The sequence below is a fragment of the Eleutherodactylus coqui genome, chromosome 2, assembly GCF_035609145.1.
Source record: "Eleutherodactylus coqui strain aEleCoq1 chromosome 2, aEleCoq1.hap1, whole genome shotgun sequence".
Taxonomy (NCBI): Eukaryota; Metazoa; Chordata; class Amphibia; order Anura; family Eleutherodactylidae; genus Eleutherodactylus; species Eleutherodactylus coqui.
This window is the reverse complement of record NC_089838.1, coordinates 330,999,533-331,024,563: the sequence shown is the minus strand read 5'-3', so window position 1 is coordinate 331,024,563 and position 25,031 is coordinate 330,999,533. Positions and strand designations below refer to the sequence as shown.

The window sequence follows — 25,031 nt, the reverse complement described above, 5'->3', positions numbered from 1 at the left end:
GCTAACAAGTGAGCTACAGAAAACAGAAATTGTCAGCCTGTCATGTGTTCTCCAGTGGCTGGTGTGAAAACTGCAATATCTCAGGATATTTTTTGTCAACTACAAAATCCACAAAATCCTATATTCACTTGAAGAGGTAAAAAAGACTCATCTAATGTGTTAATAGATAGAACTGCATATCACAGTATGTAATAGTAAATATAACCGCAGACAGTTTAGGTAGCTATTACATTGGTATTATAATTCAATGTGGAGAGATAATGTGAGAGTATTACACTATCACTGCTGATGAGCACAAGATGAAACCCAGGTAAGAAGCCCCACAACACCCTGCAGGACTGACTCAGCTCTTCTTCACATACTGTAGGTATATAGGTGTAATTCTAATCTATATTTATATAGCGCCAACATATTCAGCAGAGCTTTACAAATCAGGGGTAAAATGTGTTGTGGATATAATAAGCTGTCGGCTGATTACTTTGGTGCACTTTTGTCTCTTCTCCTGTGATTAGTGACATTTTTGCTCTAGAACTCTCACATTTTCTGTGGGTCACCATGAGGTCCCCAGTGTATGGGATAAGCCCAGAGACAAAGTGCTGCATACCTCTTACATATAGTCATTGTTTGGCCATGTTCACATCTCCTTTGCTGCTTCGGCATATAATTTCCATTGTTTGGTTCAGTTATAGCAGTTGAACAATGAAAATAATTGAAGCACCAGATCTGGCACATGCTGGATCCAAAGGGTACTTGATGGTCTCCATTGACTCTAATGAGGTCCATGGGACTTCCGGAATGTCGCTTAGTGCAGCATGCTGCGCTGTGTCATCCAGGAGTTTGTGCTGGATCTGCACTGAGTCTAGGCTTCACCTTCCTTGTGACCTGTGATTACTGTGTATTGTGATACCCATTATCCATAATACAAGTATCAGATGCAGATGATCACATTTTACCTTCCATCAGGTCTTGCTGGAGCTTCTCCCGGACTTTCTTCTCATTTATGTCCTGTAGGATATCCAGGGTCACCTCAGCCCCATAGCCATCTCTGTAGTATGTACTGATCAGACCAGCAATGTGTTCTGGGTCTTTCCCCGTCAGCTCATCCTTGGGGATCTTTGTATATTGTTCTCTTACTTCCAAGACACTCAGTTTCTCTATGAATTTCTGTAAGCTTGACTCCCCCAGCTTCTTCAGCGCCCTCACCAGGACCTCCTGTAATGTCAGCCCCATCCTTATATCCTATCGTTGGGGCTCTCGGATGTGGACTCCCGTCTGAGGTCACTTTGTTCTTACCTGTAAGAATATTAATGTTTACTAGTAGAAGTGATTATTCTCTATTTATCAGGTTTACTAAAAGCATTCTTAAAGGAAGGAAAAGTCAGTAAGTCCTGGTCCCTCTATACAAACCCCGTGCACATCTGCTCTAAATGTACCCCTGATGTCACCATGGCGTTGAAGGTGTATTTCCACCTCCTAATCTTAGTTTTTTTCAAAGCTCCAACAGATGATATAAAGTAAAGCTTGTCACACAGTGGGTGCACTAATATGATTTTGAACTACTCCTGAGTGCAGCACCTATGGGCAGGAGAGGATAGGGACCCCAAGTGGCTGCATGTGGTAGGTGACCCAAACTGGCAGCAGGTGCAGCAAACACAAGTAGTCAGTGAGAAGGTACAGGTCCATAAAATGGAAGAATCTGTCTCAAAATGGCCGCTAGATACAAAATGGAGCATTTTGTGAGCACAAAGTGAATACAACGGAGGACCAGATAACGCTGGGAGAAACAGACATTTGAGAACATTACAGATATATTCTCACTACGCTGATTGCTGAACAATACATGATTCTTGATGTTTTTCTAACCCAATAAGATTAACCCCATGACTAATGACGTATTCCTTTCCTGTATTAGAACTATACCAAGTCAATAAACGCTCAGAGTACGTACGCCTTAAGCAGAGTGAGCTATATACTCGCCGGGGCTCTTTCTACGTATCTGAGGAGAACTAGAAACCGACTCTTTGTGTGGTTCTTGGCCTCCGTGGTGCACCCGATACGAATTGATTTGGAACCCAAGGCTTGAAAGGTTAATGTGACGTAGCGGTCCTTAACAGTCAGGGGGCAGCAAACCACCAGCCGCAGTCATAAAGGTGGTAGAAGGGGTTAACTGTATGCTTCTCTGATACTAAGCCTGAGACACTGACATTGTACCTATACACATAATACTCCTGTTATTAGACTCAGCTAGATGCTAGTTAGGAATTATTTATGGTACTCTGCTCATTTATGCTTGAAGTTAATCCTCTATTACAATATTCTCTTCCTTTTCAGTTTGTCAGTTAAAATAATAATTTCCATTTCTGAAGCTCTGTGGTCGGCCTTGTATCCTGTAACTCATGTTTCACGACAACATCCATGACAAAGGTACTAGCCGAGTTCAGCACAGGAGAAGAAGGGGAAGCTGGGTGGTAGTTATGGGTCAAAACGTGAAAATACAGCACCTTTGCAAAGACATTTGGAGCATATTGATCAGCAGTCTCCTGCTGGGCGGAGGGACCTAAAATAAGCCAGGGAAGGTCTGGATTAGTCACGAAAGCTGGCTGCACATGCTAACCCTTTAAGAAATGGATCGGTCACAGGTGAGCACTATATGGGCAGCACTGACAACAGCAGGAACATGTCATGTCCGCTGCACAGATGCCACAGGAGAAATTGATGGTAGTGACGATTAGGAAGAAGCGGTAGGTGAGGCTGTGGCCATAACAAAGCCATTCTATCCCAAATATAGCCATAGAATTCCCTTCACTTGACGGAGGCAAAAAGAGTGTTCTTCTCACTGTGTAGGTAAGTATTGTCAGCTATGCTGTACTATGTAATGGCCCACTGCAAAATAAGGCTTACCGTGTAGTATATGTATTAGAGATGAGCGAGCATATTCGTCCAAGCTTGATGCTCGTTCGAGCATTAGGGTACTCAAGATGCTCATTGCTCGAGACTACGCGGTACTCGAATCAATTCCATTTCCTTCCCCGCATGTTTAGCGCCATTTTCTAGCCAATAGACATGCAGGGAAGGCATTACCACTTCCTGCTGTGACGTGCCAGCCCTATCCCACCCCCATGCAGTGAGTGGCTGGTGAGACCAGGTGACCGCCGAGTACTTAAAGCGGTCCCACCCGCGGCTCGCCTCAGACACACACTGGCAGAGTATAGGGAAAGTGCTGCTGCTGATATAGGGAAAGTGTTAGCATCTTCAAGAACCCTAACGGTCCTTCTTAGGGCTACATCTGACCGTGTGCATTACTGTTGTGGCTGCTGGGAGCAGTTTTGCACAATTTTTTTTCCATCTCGGGCTGTGCAGGCCATTACAGCTATAGCGTTCTCAGTCTGCAGTGTATTATATAGAGTATAGGGAAAGTGCTGCTGATATAGGGAAAGTGTTAGCAGAGGTCCTGTCTTCAAGAACCCCAATGGTCCTTCTTAGGGCTACATCTGACCATATGCATTTTACTTGGTGCCTGCTGGGAGTAGTAGTGCTTCCATTTTTGTATTACGCAGCTAGGCCTGTTTGCAGCCTTTCGTAATATTTTTTTCTGGCTGCAGTGCCGTACAATACCGCTATCACCGTGAAAGTGCAAGCAAATAATTCCTATCCTACTGCGAACAACTCTGTTTATACCGTTCTCTGTCTGCAGTGAATTAGACGCAGAGCGTTGGGCAACAGCCACTTCTAGAGGGAAAGTTATATACACTATACAGCGTATCCTCTGTGCAAAATCAAAAAGCTCCTTTGTTGGGCTACATCTGAGCGTGTGCATTTTACTTGGTGCCTGCTGGGAGTTGTAGTGCTTCCATTTTTGTATTACGCAGCTAGGCCTGTTTGCAGCCTTTTAGTAATACTTTTTTCTGGCTGGAGTGCCGTACAATCCCGCTCACACCGTGAAACTGCACTCAAATATTGCCTAGCCAGCTGCGAACAACTCTGTTTATACCATTCTCTGTCTGCAGTGAATTAGGCGCAGAGCGTTGGGCCACAGCCACTTCTAGAGGGAAAGTTATATACACTATACAGTCCGTATCCTCCGTGCAAAAATCCAAAAGCTCTTTCGTTGGGCTACATCATACCGTATCCATTTTACTTGGTGCCTGCTGGGAGTAGTAGTGCTTCCATTTTTGTATTACACAGCTTGGCCTGTTTGCAGCCTTTCAGTAATACGTTTTTCAGGCTATGGTGCCGTACAACCAGCTCTCACCGTGAAAGTGCATGCAAATATTTTCTAGCCTGCTGTGAACTACCTCATTTATATCATTCTCTGTCTGCAGTGCATTAGACAGAGGTCTCACCGCTAAACAGGACTGTAATGTTTCCTGGGTCACTGCAAAGTATTTCAGCTCTGCCGCTGTGCAGAGCGTCTCACAATACCCTTTCCGTTCCTGGATTTGTGATCGCCGCAGTTACCAGCACTATCCACTGGCTTTAGAGTCTTCTTCCACTCCACACAGCCTCTATTATCTACAAGTCTCTGCGAACAGTAAATTACCCCTAGGTATCAGCGCAAGACTGGAGGTAATTTTTTCAAGTCACAGCATAGAGCCTCCGCTATCTACAAGTCTCTGTGTGCGGTGAATTAAGGCCCAGTTGTTCGTGCTGTACAGCGGGGTTATTTATTTGGGCCCTGCTCTATTCTTAATCCGCCATGATGAAGAGTAGGGGTAAGGGCCGAGGACATGGACGTGGATGCAGACGTCCAAGTGAGGGTGTGGGCACAGGCCAAGTTCCTGGTCCAGGTGAATCACAGCCGGCTGCTGCGGGATTAGGAGAGAGGCAAGTTTCTGGGGTCCCCAGCTTCATATCACAATTTATGCGTCAACGTGGTAGACCTTTATTACAAACAGAGCAGTGTGAGCAGGTCCTGTCGTGGATGGCAGAAAATGCGTCCAGCAATGCATCGACCACCCAGTCTTTTACACAGTCCACTACTCCCAGACTAGGGACTGCAACTCTGAATACACTGGCTTCTGCTCCTTCTTCCTCCCAGCCTCCTCACTCCATGAAAATGACATATTCTGAGCAGGCAGACTCCCAGGAACTGTTCTCAGGTCCCTGCCATGAGTGGGAAAAAATGGTTCCTCTCTACCTGAGGAGTTTGTCGTGACCGATACACAACCTTTGGAAAGTTCGCGGAGTCCGGGTGATGAGGCTGGGGACTTCCGGCAACAGTCTCAAGAGCTTTTCGTGCATGAGAAGGATGATGATGATGAGACACAGTTGTCTGTCAGTGAGGTAGTAGTAGGGGCAGTAAGTCCGAGGGAGGAGCGCACAGAGGATTCGGAGGAAGAGCAGCTTGACGATGAGGTGACTGACCCCACCTGGTGTGATAAGCCAACTGAGGACAGGTCTTCAGAGGGGGAGGCAAGTGTAGCAGCAGGACAAGTTGGAAGAGGCAGTGAGGTGGCCAGGGGGAGAGGCAGGGCCAGAGCGAAGAATCCCCCAACTGTTTCCCAAAGCACCACCTCGTGGCAAGTCTCCGTGCAGAAAGCTAGGTGTTCAAAAGTGTGGATGTTTTTCAGTGAGAGCACGGACGACCGACGAACAGTGGTGTGCAACCTGTGTCGCACCAAGATCAGCCGGGGAGCCACCTCTACCAGCCTCCCCACCACCAGCATGCGCAGGCATATGATGGCCAAGCACCCCACTAGGTGGGACGAAGGCCGTTCACCACCTGCGAGTACACCACTGCCTCTTCCCCTGTGCCCCAACCTACCACACAGATCCAATCCCCCTCCCAGGACACAGCCACGAGCGCCTCCCGGCCTGCACCCACACCCTCACCTCCACTGTCCTCCACTCCATCCAGCAATGTCTCTCAGCACAGCGTTTAGCAGTCTCTAACACAAGCGTTGGAGCGAAAGCGCAAATACGCCGCCACGCACCTGCACACACAAGCTTTAAACGTGCACATTGCCAAATTAATTAGCCTGGAGATGCTGCTGTACAGGCTTGTGGAAATGGAGGCTTTCAAAAACATGATGGCTGCGGCGGTCCAACACTACTCGGTCCCCAGTTGCCACTGTTTTTCCCGGTGTGCCGTCCCAGCCATAGACCAGCACGTCTTCCGCAACATAAATGGTGCCCTCACCAACGCGGTTACTGAGAAGGTCCACTTAACCACGAACACGTGGACAAGTACTGGCGGGCAGGGCCACTATATCTCCCTGACGGCACATTGGGTGAATTTGGTGGAGGCTGGGAGCAAGTCAGAGCCTAGGACCACTCACGTCCTACCCACACCCAGAATAGCGGGTCCTACCTCGGTGCTGGTATATGCGGCGTTTTATGCCACATCCTCCCCCTCCTCCTCCTCCGCCACCTCTATCTCTCAATTAAAAAGTGTGAGCACGTCGCCAGCAGTCGGTGTCACGTGGCAGCAAAGCGGTGGGCAAGTGTCACATGGCCCCTGAACTGTTGCAGGGTCTGACAGAGCAGACCGACTTCTGGCTTTTGCCGCTGAGCCTCCAACCGGGCATGGTCGTGTGTGACAACGGTCGTAACCTGATGGCAGCTCTGCAGCTCGGCAGCCTCACACACGTGCCATGCCAGGCCCATGTCTTCAATCTGGTGGTTCAGTGGTTTCTTAAAAACTACCCCCACTTGTTTGACCTGCTCAGCAAGGTACGCCGCACCTGCACACATTTCCGAAAGTCCACCACGGACGCTGCCACCCTGAGGACCCTGCAACATCGGTTTCAGCTGCCAGAGCACCGACTGCTGTGCGACGTGCCCACACGCTGGAATTCTACGCTGCACATGTTGGCCAGGCTGTACGAGCAGCATAGAGCAATAGTGGAATACCAGCTGCAACATGGGCGGCGTAGTGGTAGTCATCCTCCCCAATTCTTTACTGAGGAGTGGGCCTGAATGGCACATATCTGCCAGGTTCTCGGAAACTTTGAGGAGTCAACCCAGATGGTGAATGGCGATGCGGCAATCATTAGTGTTACCATCCCATTGCTTTGCCTGCTGAGAAGTTCACTGCAAAGCATAAAGGCAAACGCTTTGCGGTTGGAACAGGAGACGGGGGATGACAGTATGTCGCTTGATAGCCAGACCACCCTCATGTCTGTATCTCAGCGCATTTTGGAGGAGCAGAAGGGAAAAGAGATAGGTGGGCACACTGCAGAGGGTACCCATGCTGCTTGCCCCTCATCTGTTCAGAGTGTATGGGCTGAAGAGGAGGAGGAGGATCCTGAAAGTCATCTTCCTAGTGAGGACAGCGATGTGTTGTGTACTAGTACCGTGGCACACATGGTTGACTTCATGTTAGGCTGCCTTTTTTCGTGACCCTCGCGTTAGACGCATTCTGGCCAATATGAATTACTGGGTGTCCAGCCTTCTTGACCCACGGTATAAGGAGAACCTTGCCACTCTCATTCCCGAAGAGGAAAGGGGTATGAGAGTGATGCAATACCACAGGGCCCTGGTGGAAAAAGTGATGCTAGACTTCCCATCTGACAGCGCTAGCGGCAGAAGGCGCACTTCCGAGGGCCAAGTAGCAGGGGAGGCGCGGAAATCAGGCAGCATGTCCAGCGCAGGCAGGGGAACACTCTTCAAGGCCTTTGCAGCTTTGTGGCTCCCTAGCAAGACTGTGTCACCGCTCCCCAGTCAAGGCTGAGTCAGAGGGAGCATTGTAAAAAGATGGTGAGGGAGTACGTAGCCGATCGTACCACCGTCCTCCGTGATGCCTCTGCTCCATACAATATTGGGTTTCAAAGCTGGACACGTGGCACGAACTTGCGCTGTGCACCCTGGAGGTGCTGGCCTGCCCTGCCGCTAGCGTCTAGTCAGAGAGGGTGCTTAGTGCAGCTGGGGGAATCATCACGGATAAGCGTACCCACCTGTCAACTGCCAGTGCCGACATGCTTACACTCATAAAGATGAACAAAGGCTGGATTTCCCAAGACTTCTCTTCTCCACCGGCGGAGAGCAGTGGAACCTAAAGATTATTTTCGCTGCAACTGGAGAAATAAGCATTCTCTATCACTGTAAAAAAGGGGGAATTAGCTTTGTCAATCACTCTCGGATATTATTACTCCTCCTACTCCTCACCCTAAAACAGCATGTCATCACGCTGAACTGCCAATTTTTCTGCGGCCCAAAAGGCTCTGCTTATAATTTTTTTTTACAATTTTTCAAAGTTTCAAAAGTATTATTGATACTCTAACAGAAACCAATTTTTTTCACAAGGCTGCCTCCAGGCTCTGTTACAAATTAAGAAATAGTGAGCTGTATCTTTAAAAAATGTTTCTGGGTTTCACCTGCCTTCGCGGTTGAGCAATTTTTCAGGGGTACACTTGTACTCTTGGTACACCAATTTTTCCGGCCCTCGCCTTTACTGTTATTTAACTAAATTTCCTGACCTTCGCCTACACTCATGGTGCACCAATGTTTCAGGGGTTCGCCTATACTCTTGCTACAGAAATGTTACAGGGGTCTGCTTATACCTTTGCTACAGAAATGTTACAGGGGTCTGCCTATACTTGTGCTATTGAAATGTTACAGGGGTCTGCCTAAACTTCTGCTATAGGAATTTTACAGGGGTCTGCTATACTTTTACAACAGAAATGTTACTAGGGTCCGCCTATACCTTTGCTACAGAAATGTTACTGGGGTCCGCCTATACTTGTGCTACAGAAATGTTACAGGGGTCTGCCTATACTTGTGCTACAAAAATGTTACAGCGGTCTGCCTATACTTGTGCTACAGAAATGTTACAGCGGTCTGCCTATACTTCTGCTACAGGAATTTTACAGGGGTCTGCCCATACTTTTACTACAGAAATGTTACTGGGTTCTGCCTATTCTTTTACTACAGAAATGCTACAGGGGTCTGCCTATACCTTTGCTACAGAAATGTTACAGCGGTCTGCTATACTTCTGCTACCGAAATGTTACTGGGTCCGTTTATACTTTTACTACAGAAATGTTACTGGGGTCCGTGTATATCTTTGCTACAGAAATGTTACTGGGGTCTGCCTATACTTCTGCTACAGAAATGTTACTGGGGTCTGTTTATACCTTTGCTACAGGAATGTTACAGGGGTCAGTCTATAATATGGGTGCACTAAGTCTTCCCATCGTGGTGTTTTACCTATCTGGCACAAATAATACACTGACTGACTAGGGCAGAAATGTGGGCTGAGGCCAAGGTCCTTGGCGGGGTGATACTCTCCCATGGTTGGGCACTCTGATTTCTTCCTGTGTAATACCATCTTTGCGCACTGACAGCATAGGCGAGCCCAAGGAACTCAAAGACTTCCCCTTGCAGTGTTGAGCTATCTGTGTGGGGACACATGGATTTCCTATTTCTATGTAAGTCAGGGCACCTTGGGTCACACAAGGTAGAGGCTGGGACCGAGTCTGACCCTGGGCCCGCTTACGTGCTTCCCACACAGACTATAGCGAGTCCTGGTCATGGTTTCTTGGCATTTTAATGCCACCTCCTCCTCCTGCTTGGGGTCAGGGGATCAGCACTGGGCAACATGTATTTTCTCCCGTGTTACCACAGTTATCTGAGACACTGGTTTTGGCCAAAGAAGAGGAGCGTTACTGCATTAATGAGACGTTCACAGCTGTACTAGCATCGGAGTCCGCTCTATGCCCACGATTGCTGAGGGTGTGCGCAGAGGTCTATGTCCTCGGCGGAGTGAAAGTCTGCCATGTTTTGGCACTGTAATTTCTTCATGTTTATTACGGTCTTTGTGTTCCTTTGGTTCGCCTATGCTATGGGTGCACACAGACTTCCCATAGCGGTGTTTTACCTGTCTGGCACAAAGACACTGACTGACTTGGGTAGGGTGCAGAGTGCAGATGGCTTTCCCCTTGCGGTGTCGATTGAGGTATCCGACACCTACACAGAATGAATAGTGTGTGGGCACATGGATTTTCCCATTGCTATGCAACTCTCAGCACCTTGGGTCACACAAGGGGTTTACTGGGATCAAGCCTGACCAGGGGCCCACTCACATACTTCCCACACAGACTACAGCGGGTCCTGGTCATGGTTTCTTGGCCTTGTAAGGCCACCTGCCCCTCCTGCTTGGGGTCAGAGGATCAGCACTGGGCATCATGTATTTTCTTTCGCGTTACCACAGTTATCTGAGACACTGGTTTGGGCCAAAGAAGAGGAGCATTACTGATTTAATGAGACCTTCACAGCTGTACTAACATCGGAGTCCGCTTTATGCCTGCGATTGCTGAGGGTGTGGGCAGAGGCCTAAGTCCTGGGGGAAATGCAACTGCGCCAGGTTAGGCCTGTGGAACGTCTTCCTGGTTAATCCAGTCTTTAGAGCCGTGAAAGCAACCGTAACTGATTTAATGAGACCTTTACAGCTGTACTAGCATCGGAGTCCGCTTTATGCCTGCGATTGCTGAGGGTGTGGGCAGAGGCCGAGGTCCTGGGCGGAGTGAAAGTCTGCCATGTTTGGGCACTGTAATTGCTTCATGTTTAATACTTTCTTGGGTTCCCTTGGCTCAGCTATGCTGTGAGTGCACAAAGACTTCCCATAGCGGTGTTTTACCTGTCTGACACAAATACACTGACTGACTAGGGTAGAAATGTGTGCCAAGGTCCTTGGCAGGGTGAAATTCTGCCATGTTTGGGCGCTCTGATTTCTTCTTGCGCTATACCATCTTTGTGCACCGACAGCATAGGCAAGCTCAAGGAACTCAAACGCTTTCAATTGGGTGTTGAGCTAACTAACACCTACACAGAATGAATTGTGTGGGGACACATGGATTTCCCATTGCTATACAACTCGCGGCACCTTGGGTTACACAAGCTGGAGGCTGGGACCGAGCCTGACCCTGGGCTCGCTCACGTGCTTCCCACACAGAGTATTGCTGCATTGTGGAGATGTGTAGAAGTGCTGGCACCTGAGTCCCCTTTAGGCTCCTGACAATTTTGTGACGGAAGGGGCACAGGATTGGAATAATAATCGTATGTCAATTTATCATCAATTCTCCACAGCATTGTGGGCTATCACCCACATTTTCAAAGAGGGTCGCTGCCTGCACTGTCAACCCTCTGCAATGTGTGCCTCCCTTCCTCCTCATCCAGTACGCACTTATAAATAGACATGAGAGTGGTGTGGCTATGAAGCGAGCATGTGGCATGAGGGCAGCTGAACGCTGCGCAGGGAAAACTTTGTGTGTGCTGGCATCTGAGTCCCCTTTATACCCACGTTTGCGGCTCCTGACAATTTTGTGACGGAGGTGGCACAGGATTGGAATGATGATCGAACGTCAATTTATCATCAATTCTCAACAGCATTGTGGGCTATCGCTGACACTTTCAAAGAGTGTCGCTGCCTGGCACTGCCAACCCTCTGCAGTGTGTGCTTCCGCTTCCTCCTCATGCAGTACGCGCTTATAAATAGACATGAGGGTGGTGATTTTGCGCCATCGCAATTTTAACATTACAAGTCCCATAAACTCCTGCAGAAAAAAAAAAAAAACGCTGCGAATTTCGCAGTAAAAAAAAAACTGTCGTGGGTAGTCACCCTGTGAACGCAATAGTCTGCAGAGCGCAAGATGAAAAAAAAAATGGACTCGAGCATTTTTGTATGGGACCCGCCGGTTGCTTAGCGTTTTTTTTTTTGTTCGTGTTCTCTCTCTCCTCCACCAAGCCAGCCACAAACTACCGTTAACGTGCGCAGCGTCGCAGCATGGAGAGCTCAAAACTGACACGTCGCAGCGGGGAGGGGTCGCGGCCAAACACGACGTGATGCTCGCTTGAGTAGCGAGCACCACTGAGTATGCTAATACTCGAGCGGGCATCAAGCTCGGAAGAGTACGTTCGCTCAACTATTCTTAAACCTATTCTGCCTCTTCTCTCTGGCACTTGCTTTGACTGGTGCGTCTCACTGGCTCCTGCTGCGACTGTTGTCCGGCTATTTATTGTCTCTGTCACATGACCAGTTTGTATGCAGCCAATCACAACCTATCTGGTTGCTAGGCTACTTGTCTCACCTGATTCTCTATGCACTTTTTTGTGCAGCAGGATAAAAAAAAGTCCTAACTGGTTGCTAGGTTACCTGCATCCCTTGAGTAAACGGACTCAGATTAAACCCGTAGGGCCGGTTATTATATTACCGGTCACCATAATTAAACAGCACTATGTAGTGCCCTTTTCCAGGCCACTATATCTATAATAATATTAAATCTAATATAAATAAGCCTCCATGCTTTTTCTTGCTCCACACTTTGACCCCTTTGCTGTAACTTTGGTGTATTATGTTGGTGTCATTAGATGACACACACGCTCACCACTGCCGTAAAATCATCAAATGTGACTTCAATATATTCAGGGACCTGTCAGGCGAGGTGAAAGTTACAATGTTAAGTCTATTGGTAGCACTACTGTGCTTCAGGTATGCGCTGGAATGAGGGAAGCATTGCTAAGCAGCACAGCATCAATGCTAAGCTGCCCCAGATAGAGAGACAGAGTGAGAGTGCGATAGAGAGGAAGAGTGAGAGAGCGATAGATAGAGATAGTGATAGAGATAGTGATAGAGAGAGAGAAACAGAGAGAGAGCGAAAGAGAGACAGAAAAACAGAGAAAGTGATAGAGACAGAGCGAAGAGAGCAATAGAGAGAAAAAAAGAAAGCGATAAAGAGAGACAGAGAGGGATAGAAAGAGAACAAAAGAGACAGAGTGATATAGAGACAGAAAGAGAGACAGAGAGAGACAACTATAGAGATAGGGAGAGAGGCAGACAGAGAGAGAGACAAACAGAGAGAAAGTCACAGTGAGAGACAGAAAGACAGACAGAGACCTATATGCTTTTTTATATTAGATATTTGCTACAAATACAAAGTGACTCTAAATAACCACCAAACCAAGTAGACATAGAAGTTCACAACCACCACTTTTAAAACATCTTATGTTCTCATACTGAATTTCAGGTCGATCTAGTATTGAAAATTACAATGTATATTTTATAATTGCTTTATTATTAGTTTAGGGATAATTTTCACATTCATAATTTAATCGCTCAGGTAGGGAACGTGTTTAATACAGAGTCACCCTCTATAATTGCTACGTTGTCTGTGTATGTATATATAAACTTCTTTCTTTGTCATCAAAGAAGTAATGCTTTTTGGGTGATGGGCGTGCAGGTAGGGGGCGACATTGTGCTACTCGCCTCAAGTAGTGGAAGGCCGAGGGCGGAGCCTGACCGCTGCGCTGTATGGCCGTGTGAGTGCAGAGCTCCGACGGCAAGACACCCATAGAGGACTTCAGCAGCTATTAAAAGTGCCGAAATGAAGAGAGTCGGGAGGGAGAACACCACTGAACACTCGGGGACCCCGCAGGCGAGCAGAGGACAAGCCGATATGCAGCGCTATCTGAAGGAAAAGAGTTCCTGCTCACCGCTGTTTCCTGCTAAGATGGCGCCGGCTCAGACCTCCACAGAAGCGCACAGTAAGGAGGGGGAGGAGGGGGCTGCCTCAGACAGCGATGATGGGGAGACAGTTTCAAGAGGCTTCATGAAAAATCTGATTCTGAAAGCCCTGCACCCTATTATGACAGAACTGGGTGAAATTAAGGAGGACATTAGGCACCTGGGACGGCGGGTGGAGGAGTTGGAAACCTCTGCCTTATCCATGACCACCCACGCCACTGAAATGGCGCAGATTTTGAAAGAACACCATAACCACCTAAACAGAGCCCTATTGATGCAGGAGGACCTAGAGAATAGAAATAAAAGGTGTAACATACACATCAAAGGGCTGCCGGAATCGTGGGCCACGGATTGCCTTCCGAAAGTAGCAAAATAAATTTTTTCAACTTTGCTTGGGTCAGAGAGGGCTGCCCCCATCACGATAGAGCGGATCCACAAGGCCCTCAGACACCTCTTGGCGAATACAGAGCCCCCAAGGGACGTGATTTGCAAGGTCCTGTCCTTTCAGGATGCGTTCGCTATACTGAGGTCCTCCAGAAATCATAGAGACCTAAAATATTCGGATGCGCCTCTGCAAATCTTCCAGGACCTTGCTCCCACTACTTTGGCAAAACACCGTCTCTTCCGGCCACTCCTGGACGTACTTAAGGAAAAAGGCATTAAATATGCGTGGTTATTCCCGTTTTGTCTGGGCATATCGCATAAAGGCCGAAGGATTAACATCAGAGATTCGGGGGATTTGGCGGCGTGCTGGCAGTTTTTGGGGATGGAGCCGGTAGATCTGCCGTGCTGGCTCCCACTGCCGGAGATGCCCGATCTACCTGTACTCCCCTCCGCGGCGGCCTGGGGCTCGGCCGGTCCTGCAAAGTCACCAAGGGGCAAGAAAAAGAAAAGCCGGGACACCACTCCAGCAGGAGATTGAACTCTCCTTTTACATGCCCATCGGTTTGACAGCTCCCGAGCCGAACGCCCAGAGGGGAGCTGAAGGTCTGCCTTGCTACACACCAGCATGTCTTGGAGTAGTAGCTGGACTCGGACCGTTTCCCGAGGCTCCTACGCTGGGGCCCTGCCGTTTCGCGGGGAGCTCCCCGTTGATGTTACTGGAATTTAATGTTTACTTTCTCTCCTTTCCGCATTTTGCCGAGGGCCTGGTGTGCCCTTCTTTCCCGACTCTCTTAAGCTATAAGTCTTCTAGTTTCTTATATTACCTTTAACTAAGTCCCTCAGGGTGTCTGTCAGGGCAGGCTTAGTGCAACTCGATATCTCTGCCTGGTATCGCATACATATCAGATTCCCACCGTAGTGGGTAATACCGCCTTGCACACCACCCCCACCTACTGTCCTAGGACTAATTGGTCTTTTACATAACTGATCGTTATATTTAGTTGTTGTGTTACCCCCTCCCTGTGTGTTTCCTTCCCACCCCAGAGGTCGGTCCCCTTCCCATACCGGCTCACCTCCTTTCTGATCTCTTGTATAAGCTCATATTGATTCACTGATATACCAGCCTCTCTCATCTCTAGGTTACTTCTGTGACGCGCTATGCCTCTATCCTCACGACCAGCCGTGGACGATGGTCTTCGCCTCTCATCCTTCAATGTGAGAGGGATCAACTCTCCCTTTAAACGGCACAACCTAGCACAGCTACTCCGAAAATATGGTACAAAAATCGCCTTCCTCCAGGAAACTCACTACAAGAGGGGTAAGTGCTTAGCCCTTCCGGGCAAACAGTTCTCGCAGGGCTTCCACAACCCACATCCAACATCGGCCTCTAAGGCGGTCTCCATTTTATTCCATAACTCTATCCCCTTCATATGCGAAGCACAACATATGGATGGAGAGGGCAGAGTTATCTACCTAAGAGGGCACATTAACAACTTCAAGATCACCCTGGCCAACCTATATACCCCAAACACCAATCAGGTCTCGTGGCTGGTCGGGCAACTGGAGACCCTCAGGGAATTTGCAGTGGGCCCCATTATATTGGGTGGAGATCTAAACCTCACAATGAATCCCTTACTGGATTCATCAGTGGGTCGTTCCCAGATCTCTCAGGTTAAACTGAGACGATTACACCGTTCTCTCACGGAGATGGGATTGGTGGACGCGTGGCGCCAGTGTTCTCCTTCCGTTAAGGACTATTCCTACTTCTCCCAGGTACACACCTCATTTCAGAGGCTAGACTATATCCTCATAGCTTCGGAACTGCTACCTTCCCTGGTCAACTCGACCATCGCGGCAGCGACCATATCCGACCATGCCCCACTACACGTAGATTTAAAACCATAATGCAATACTCCTCGGGAGTGGAGGTGGAGGCTGAACCCATCTTTGCTGGACTCTGAGAAAGACAAGGCCCAACTCACTAAACAATTAGACGAATTCTTTAGGATCAATAAGGGTGGGGACCAGTCACCGACTCTAGTATGGGAAATGCACAAGGCATTCAGTAGAGGCTTGTTGATAGCATTGGGCGCCAGAAAGAAAAAGAGTCAACAGAGAGAAATAGACAACCTATTGAAACATATCGCTAAGCTAGAATATTCTACCAAACAAACAATATGTAAAGAAAACCTGACCAAACTGACCACCCTTAGAAAAGAGTTGAATTTATGCCTGAAAGCGAGATTTAACAAAAGATGTCTCCATCTCAAACATTTAGTTTTTGTCCAAGGTAATAGGGGCAGCAAATACATGTCAGCAATGATCAAAAAGGCCCACACCAAAAATCAGATCAATGCAATAAAAACGGACGCAGGGGCGAGGGCCACGTCCTCCCCCGATATTGCGGCGGAATTCCAGCAATTTTACTCAAGATTATACAATTTACGCCCTCAGAGGGATGGAGTCGATATAGCAAAAGCCAACGACCAGATAACAGAGTACTTAAAAAAGCTCCACCTCCCATGCCTAGAAGCAGATTCAGCGGAGGAACTCCTGGCTCCGGTAACGGAGGCGGAGGTGAACGGGGCCCTCGACTCTTCCCCCCCAGGAAAGAGTCCCGGCCCAGATGGCCTATCTCTTGTATATTATAAAGCCTTTCGCTCCACTTTAGTTCCACATTTAACGGAAACATTTAACAATCTTCTAAGAGGTGGCTCTCTCCCCAAGCAGGCCCAAGAGGCCCATATTACTTTAATACACAAGGAGGGCAAAGACCCGGAGATGTGCGGCAGTTACAGGCCCATCTCCTTGATAAATCTTGATGTTAAGCTATTGGCCAAACTGCTCGCCAAGCGTATGGAAAAATATATCCCATACCTAGTTAATAGGGAGCAGGCGGGCTTCGTGAAGGGTAGGGAGGGAAGGGACAATTGCATGCGTATTCTCCATGCAATACATTATGCAAATGAGAAAGGAACTCCATTAGCCCTAGTAAGTACCGATGCCGAAAAGGCTTTTGATAGAGTCGATTGGACATATATGAGATCGGTCCTGCGGCAGTTCAACTTCCCTCCCCCCTTTGTCGAGGCCATTTTCTCTCTATATGCGGAACCCTACGCCCGGTTAAAAATAAATAATATTCTATCTCCCCCATTTGAAATAAAAAATGGCACACGCCAGGGGTGCCCACTATCCCCCACGCTGTTCATATTAGCTCTGGAACCCTTGCTCCAAGATGTTAGGCTGGACCGGGAGATACGGGGACTAGACGCGGGGGGATGCACGCTCTCTGCGACAGCCTTCGCAGACGATATCATCTTTCTGGTCACTAACCCGGAGAAAGGATTGCCCAAGCTGATTGCAAGTTTGGAGCATTTTGGGACACTTTCAAACTTTAAAATCAATTTTAACAAATCAACAGTCCTGAATGTCTCTATCCCGAGAGCTAGATGCCAGAACCTAGTGTCGGGGTCCCCGTTCTCCTGGTCCAACACGACAGTCGAGTTCTTGGGAATAAAGTTGACTAGGAAGATTGGTGATCTATATGCAGCAAACTTCCCCCCACTGTTAACTAAAATCAAAACCTTGCTACAGAATTACGATGTCCCTTACATTTCATGGTTTGGGAGGAAGAATCTAATAAAAGCTTACATTTTCCCTATAATTCTATACTTTATCAGATCCCTCCCGATACAACTACCATCTAGCTTCTTTAACACGCTGCGCTCGATGTTCATAAAATTCATGTGGAGACAGAAGAGCCCTAGGTTGGCCTATAGCTTAATGATGAAGAGAAGAGAGGAAGGGGGAATAGGAATGCCCAATATCCACGACTTTTATATAGCCGCACACATCAGCTACTGGCTGAAATTGACTTCACCCGTAGGAGATCCCCTGCTGTATCAGCTGACTAATGAAATGTACGGCGACTCAGTAAGGGGGGACCTGTGGTTTCCCAGGAAAGCCACATATAGAAACAAAAAGTATAACCCTCTGCTACGGGGACCCTGTGAGGCTTGGGACCTGCGGAGGGAGGCACTGGCTCCAACACCATCCCCGATCACCCCTTTGAGCTCACTGCCCGCCCTTCTGGGCCTACCGACAGACCCGTGCACAAATAAACTTTGGCTGAAATTCGGAGGCAAACCCCTCGGTGAGCTTCAGTCCTTGAACCATCTAAGCCCCAAGGAGGTAGTGGGGTCCTTGTTGCCCGGCCAGCCACTGACTTTCCTCCAGCAAGCACAGGTGGAGGGGGTGATAGGAGACTTCATCAGGACGTATGTATCTACTAGACCCCTCACCATCTTTGAGAGAACGGTAAGGGAAAATAGACCACAGGGCAGGAAAATTGTGTTTATACGGAGACGCTGCTTCCCCCCTCTGCCGGACGCTAAACCAGCATTCCTATTTTCTTGGGAAAAAGAGCTACATATCACCCTGACAGCCCAAGAGACACATCTACAGGACTGTCTTCCTGTATCAGCACGCAGGAGGCCCATTATAAGCTTCTTGCCAGATGGAATAGAACCCCACAGTGGCTCTCTGACCATAAACTCTCCCCAAGCAGCAAATGTTGGAGATGCGAAAGTGACACAGGTACCTTCTTACACATCTGGTGGAGTTGCGCAGTTCTGAACACCTTTTGGCAAAAGATAACAGAATCCCTCCAGAGGATAGCCCCTAATTTCGTACTCACACCGGAGGTGTTGTTTTTGTGGAAGCCCTCGAGTAGCTTTAACCCTCTCAAACAAAAATTGCTAGCACAAGCGATTGATGTTGCCAAAGCACTTATCCCCTTATGTGGCTGCAAAAAAACCCTCCTCTCCTGAGCCAATGGAGGGACAGAATGGATCAGACCTACAGCCTGGAGGAACTCTCTGGTTGGTCTAAGGACACACATGATAAATTTCTGGAGATTTGGGGACCATGGAATGTCATCCGCACTACGATAAGATCTTAAAGGGTACGGAGGTGAGAGGCTGAGACACGTCTGCGGTCTCTGAGGGGAGGTGTAGGTTTGCAACATTTAGGGCGTCACTCGCACCGAGATTCCTCCCCCCCCTGAGCAGACATTTCCTTAGGGACCCCTCCCCATCCTTCCCAACCCTACCCTTCCCCCCTCCCCCCCCCCCACATGTTCGTCTTTTGTTTGTCGTCCTGTTTGGTTATACCATGCCAAGCTAGATGTATGGTACTCGATTGAGTCTTAGTTATATTTTCCATAACAACACCAGCCATGACTATCTGATGTTTGGCTTGGCTTGGCGAGCTTGGCTTTATGTTTATTGTGTATACTTATGTTATAAAAAATCTAATAAAAATCTTGATTTGAAAAAAAAAAAAAAGTAGTGGAAGGCCAAAGGCATGTGATATAAGACTCCACAATAACAAATTGTAGCAAATTTTAACAAATTGTCTCCAACTTCTTATACTGTTTTCATAACAATCACCTTCTAAGGGGAGGACTACACCGACCCCCTAAGCTGCTTTTACAAATCCTCTGTGGCTGTAACCCCTTACTTCCTGGCTTAGTCACATTCCTCATGTAGCATTTCCTAGAAACAGGTTTCAGATATGATGTATTCAGAGACCCCCAAATGCAGCTTTCACACCTGACCCCGGAGTGCGAGACCCCCCCAGAAGATTTATCACTTACCTTTACTTCCAAGATCCAGGCTGGTTGTCCAGTAATAAGATGCTGTTCCTCCACCTTCCTTATCCGGACTCTGGAGAAAAAGAGATGGTAAATCATGTCACATACAGATGAGGAGCCCCCAGGATGTCGGTGACAGACCCCACTCTGGACCCCCGGAGATCATCTCATACTGTAGACGGTTACATACAGATGAGGAGCCCCCAGGACATGTCGGTGACAGAACCCACACCGGACCCCCGGAGATCATCTCAGACTGTACAAGGTTACATACAGATGAGGAGACCCCAAGACACGTTGGTGACAGAACCCCCACTGGACCCCCAGAGATCATTTCTTACTGCACTCGGTTACATACAGATGAGGAGTCCCCACGAAACATCGGTGACAGACCCCGCGCTGTACCCCCCGGAGATCATCTCATACTGTACACGTTTGCATACAGATGAGGAGCCCCCAGGACACGTTGGTGAAAGACCCCACACTGGACCCCCGGAGATCATCTCATACTGTACACAGTTACATACAGATGAGGAGCCCCCAGGACACGTCGGTGACAGACCCCGCACTGGACCCCCAGAGATCATCTCACAGTGCACTCAGTTAGATGCAGATGAGGAGCCCCCAGGACACGTCGGTGACAGACCCCGCACTGGACCCCCGGAGATCAGCTCATACTGTACACGGTTACATACAGATGAGGAGCCTCCACGACACGTCGGTGACAGACCCCGTACTTGACCCCCGGAGATCATCTCATACTGTACACGGTTACATACTGATGAGGAGCCCCCAGGACAGGTCAGTGACAGACCCCCACTGGACCCCCAGAGAACATTTCATACTGCACTCGGTTAAATACAGATGAGGAGCCCCCACGACACATCGGTGACAGACCCGCGCTGTACCCCCCGGAGATCATCTCATACTGTACACGTTTAAATTCAGATGAGAAACCCCCAGGACACGTTGGTGAAAGACCCCGCACTGGACCCCCTGGAGATCATCTCATACTGTACAGGGTTACATACTGATGAGGAGCCCCCACGACACGTCGGTGACAGACCCCACACTGGACCCCCGGAGATCATCTCATACTGTACACGGTGTGAGAGACAGTGACTGGCAAAGTGCTGAAGGGCAGACATGTTTCACCTAGAGTGCTCATATGTGGCTTTAGGGAGCACCTCGGCAGATTTGTGCCACCGAGCGGCCTGGGCTCGGTGGAGGAAGTCAGCATTTGTGTGTCAGTAACACTAGGTTACTAACACAGTGTAGCTTGTAAGTGGCTCCAAGCCGCATAGTCCGGGCCGGCTTTTCCTGGAGTGGTCAAAGCGAAGGGTGGGATGGCCACTCCCACGTACCAGGTGAGGCTGGTAACAGGCCTCATAAAAACCTGGGCCTGCAGGTCTTGACAGAGAGTGTCTGGCTGAGAGGATGAGGATCCCCCACGACACGTCGGTGACAGACCCCGCACTGGACCCCCAGAGATCATCTCATACTGTACACCATTACATACAGATGAGAAGCCCTGACGACACGTCGTGACAGACCCCACACTGGACCCCCGGAGATCATGCTGTACACGGCTACATACAGATGAGGAACCCCCAGGACATGTCGGTGACAGACCCCACACTGGATCCCCAGAGATCATCTCATAATGTACACCGTTACGTACAGATGAGGAGACCCCAGGACACGTCGGTGACAGACCCCACACTGGACCCCCGGAGATCATCTCATACTGTACACGGTTAAATACAGATGAGGAGCCCCGAGAAATCGTCGGTGACAGACCCCACACTGGACCCCAGAGATCATGCTGTACACAGTGTGAGACAGTGACTGGCAAAGTGCTGGAGGGCAGATATATTTCGCCTAGGATGTTCTCCTATAAGGCCTTAGGGAGCAATTGGGCAGATACGTGCTACCGAGCGGCCTGGGCTCGGTGGAGAAAGCCAGCAGTTGTGTGTCAGTAACATTAAGTTACTGACACATTGTAGTTGTGTAAGTGGCTCCAAGCCGCATAGTCCGGGCCGCTTTTCCTGGAGTGGTCAAAGTGAAGGGTGGGATGGCCACTCCCACGTACCAGGTATGGCTGGTAACAGGCCTCATGAAAACCTGGGCCTGCAGGTCTTGACAGAGAGTGTCTGGCTGAGAGCCAGGAAAGACAGCTCGGTGGAGCTGCAGGGCGGCTAGCCCAGGGTCTGGTGCAGACCAAGACGCCTGAGGTTTACAGGGAGATGCCCCTAACCTCCGCACCTAGGAGAGATGTGTGCTGAGACCTCTGCAGGTCTGAGGACCAGGCTGTCTGTGTGCAGCAAGCGTTGTTGTTTCCAAGTAAATAGACAGGGCCGGTTTATGTTTAGTCAGTGCTCAGACAAGCAGGTGTTAATTTATGTTGGCCTGGAAGTAAGGCCTGTTTTGTTTTGTTTATGCTACAATAAACCCAAGCAAAGCCTGGACTAAAGAACATTATTGCACGGTGTCACTGTCTCTGGCCGCAGATGCCCACGCTGCTACCCATCCTAACGCTAATCCCTCACAACGGTTACATACAGATGAGGAGCCCCCAGGGCAATTTGGTGACAGACCCCACACTGGACCCCCAGAGATCATCTCATACTGTACATGGTTACAAACAGATGAGAAGCCCCCACGACACATCGGTGACAGACCCCACACTGGACCCCCGGAGATCATCTCATACAGTACACCGTTACATACAGATGAGGAGCCTTCAGGACACGTCGGTGAAAGACCCCACACTGGACCCCCGGAGATCATCTCATACTGTACACCGTTACATACAGATGAGGAGCCCCCAGGATACGTCAGTGACAGACCTCACACTGGACCCCCGGAGATCAAGCTGCACACGGTTAAATACAGATGAGAAGCCCCCAGGGCTGGTCAGTGACAAACCCCACACTGGCCCCCGGAGATCATACTGTACACGGTTACATACAGATGAGGAGCCCCCAGGACACGTCGGTGACAGACCCTGCACTGGACCCCCGGAGATCATCTCATACTGTACACGGTGACATACAGATGAGGAGCCCCCAGGACACGTCGGTGACAGACCCCGCACTGGACCCCCCGGAGATCATCTCATACTGTACACGGTTACATACAAATGAGGAGCCCCCTGGACACGTTGGTGACAGACCCCGCACGGGACCCCCGGAGATCATCTTATACTGTACACGGTTACCTACAGATGAGGAGCCCCCGGGACACGTCGGTGACAGACCCTACACTGGACCCCCGGAGATCATCTCATACTGTACACTGTTTCATACAGATGAGGAGCCCCCAGGACACGTTGGTGACAGACCCCACACTGGACCCCCGGAGATCATCTCATACTGTACATGGTTACATACAGATGAGGAGGCCCCAGGACACTTCGGTGACAGACTCCACACTGGACCCCCGGAGATCGTCTCAAACTGTACACAGTTACATACAAATGAGGAGCCCCCAGGACACGTTGGTGACAGATCCCGCACTGGACCCCCGGAGATCATCTTATACTGTACACGGTTACATACAGATGAGGAGCCTCCAGGACACGTCGGTGACAGACCCTGCACTGGACCCCCGGAGTTCATACTGTACACGGTTACATACAGAAGAGAAGCCCCCAGGACACGTCGGTGACAGACCCCCCGGAGATCATCTCATACTGTACACGGTTATATACAGATGAGGAGCCCCCAGGACACGTCGGTGACAGACCCCATACTGGACCCCCAGAGATTTTCTCATACTTTACACAGTTACATACAGATGAGTAGTTCCCAGGACACGTCGGTGACAGACCCCACACTGGACCCCCAGAGATCATCTCATACTGTACACGGTTACATACTCTGACTGTCTCACATTTCTTCTCTTCAAGAGTTACTTCCTCATGAGAATAAACCGAAAGCAGAGAGAATAGGAAGCGCCTGCAGGGACGTCCCAAATCGGAGTCACTGCGCCGACCTCCGGGTCTTAAAGGAGAAGGAGCGTTAATATTATCATAGAAGAGCCCTCTCTATACGTGTCGGTGCTGTTGTACTGATTACTGACTGCTGCTCCATTCTGTATTTCTGAGTATACGGCCGCTTACAGACAAGTATCATTACTGCACATTCGCTCAGTGTTTTATGGACTGTAATAAGCAATAATGTAACGGTTCCATTCCTCCAGCCCAGCATGCGCTGCTTGTGTCTGATTCTCAGATGGGAATGTGTCGTGTACGAGTGCAGCAGAGGGGAACGTGTCGTGTACGAGTGCAGCAGAGGGGAACGTGTCGTGTACGAGTGCAGCAGAGGGGAACGTGTCGTGTACGAGTGCAGCAGAGGGGAACGTGTCGTGTACGAGTGCAGCAGAGGGGAACGTGTCGTGTACGAGTGCAGCAGAGGGGAACGTGTCGTGTACGAGTGCAGCAGAGGGGAATGTGTCGTGTACGAGTGCAGCGGAGGGGAATGTGTCGTGTACGAGTGCAGCGGAGGGGAATGTGTCGTGTACGAGTGCAGCGGAGGGGAATGTGTCGTGTACGAGTGCAGCGGAGGGGAATGTGTCGTGTACGAGTGCAGCGGAGGGGAATGTGTCGTGTACGAGTGCAGCGGAGGGGAATGTGTCGTGTACGAGTGCAGCGGAGGGGAATGTGTCGTGTACGAGTGCAGCGGAGGGGAATGTGTCGTGTACGAGTGCAGCGGAGGGGAATGTGTCGTGTACGAGTGCAGCGGAGGGGAATGTGTCGTGTACGAGTGCAGCGGAGGGGAGTGTGTCGTGTACGAGTGCAGCGGAGGGGAGTGTGTCGTGTACGAGTGCAGCGGAGGGGAGTGTGTCGTGTACGAGTGCAGCGGAGGGGAGTGTGTCGTGTACGAGTGCAGCGGAGGGGAGTGTGTCGTGTACGAGTGCAGCGGAGGGGAGTGTGTCGTGTACGAGTGCAGCGGAGGGGAGTGTGTCGTGTACGAGTGCAGCGGAGGGGAGTGTGTCGTGTACGAGTGCAGCGGAGGGGAGTGTGTCGTGTACGAGTGCAGCGGAGGGGAGTGTGTCGTGTACGAGTGCAGCGGAGGGGAGTGTGTCGTGTACGAGTGCAGCAGATGGGAATGTGTCGTGTACGAGTGCTGCAGAGGGGAATGTGTTGTGTACAAGTGCAGCCAAAGAAAGCTTAACACACTGAAGCAGTGAACTATGGGTATAACTGCATTTTTGTTGGTCCTAAACGATTGGTCACAACTGTATATGTGAGTGTTTTATAGTCTGGGATTCCATGCAGACAGTAGAGAAGCAGCTGATCACCAGGAGGGGTCCGACCCGGCGACATCTCTGTAATGTGACAAATGGGACATCTGCTGGCAAACTTCGGATTACTCCCACTAGAAGAGATTCTGTCACTGATTCTCTCCTTGATATCAGTGAGACCCCAGTGCAGCCGCTACACGGAGGTCACAGCAGCGGCTGCACTCTGACCTCCGTATATCCCGGCTCTGACAGCGGGCGCTGCCTGGAAAACCCCTTTAAGGGCTCGTT

General features: G+C 49.5%; 1 long non-coding RNA gene across 1 annotated transcript; it reads right to left on the bottom strand.

Annotated features, from left to right (window-relative positions):
- Positions 1 to 959: 959 nt before the first annotated feature.
- LOC136610909 (uncharacterized) lies at positions 960 to 23,429 on the bottom strand. Its single transcript, XR_010790195.1, has 3 exons — positions 23,377 to 23,429; positions 19,500 to 19,569; positions 960 to 1,293 (listed from the first exon to the last, which is right to left on the bottom strand). It is a non-coding gene; the product is annotated as an uncharacterized lncRNA (long non-coding RNA).
- Positions 23,430 to 25,031: the final 1,602 nt, after the last annotated feature.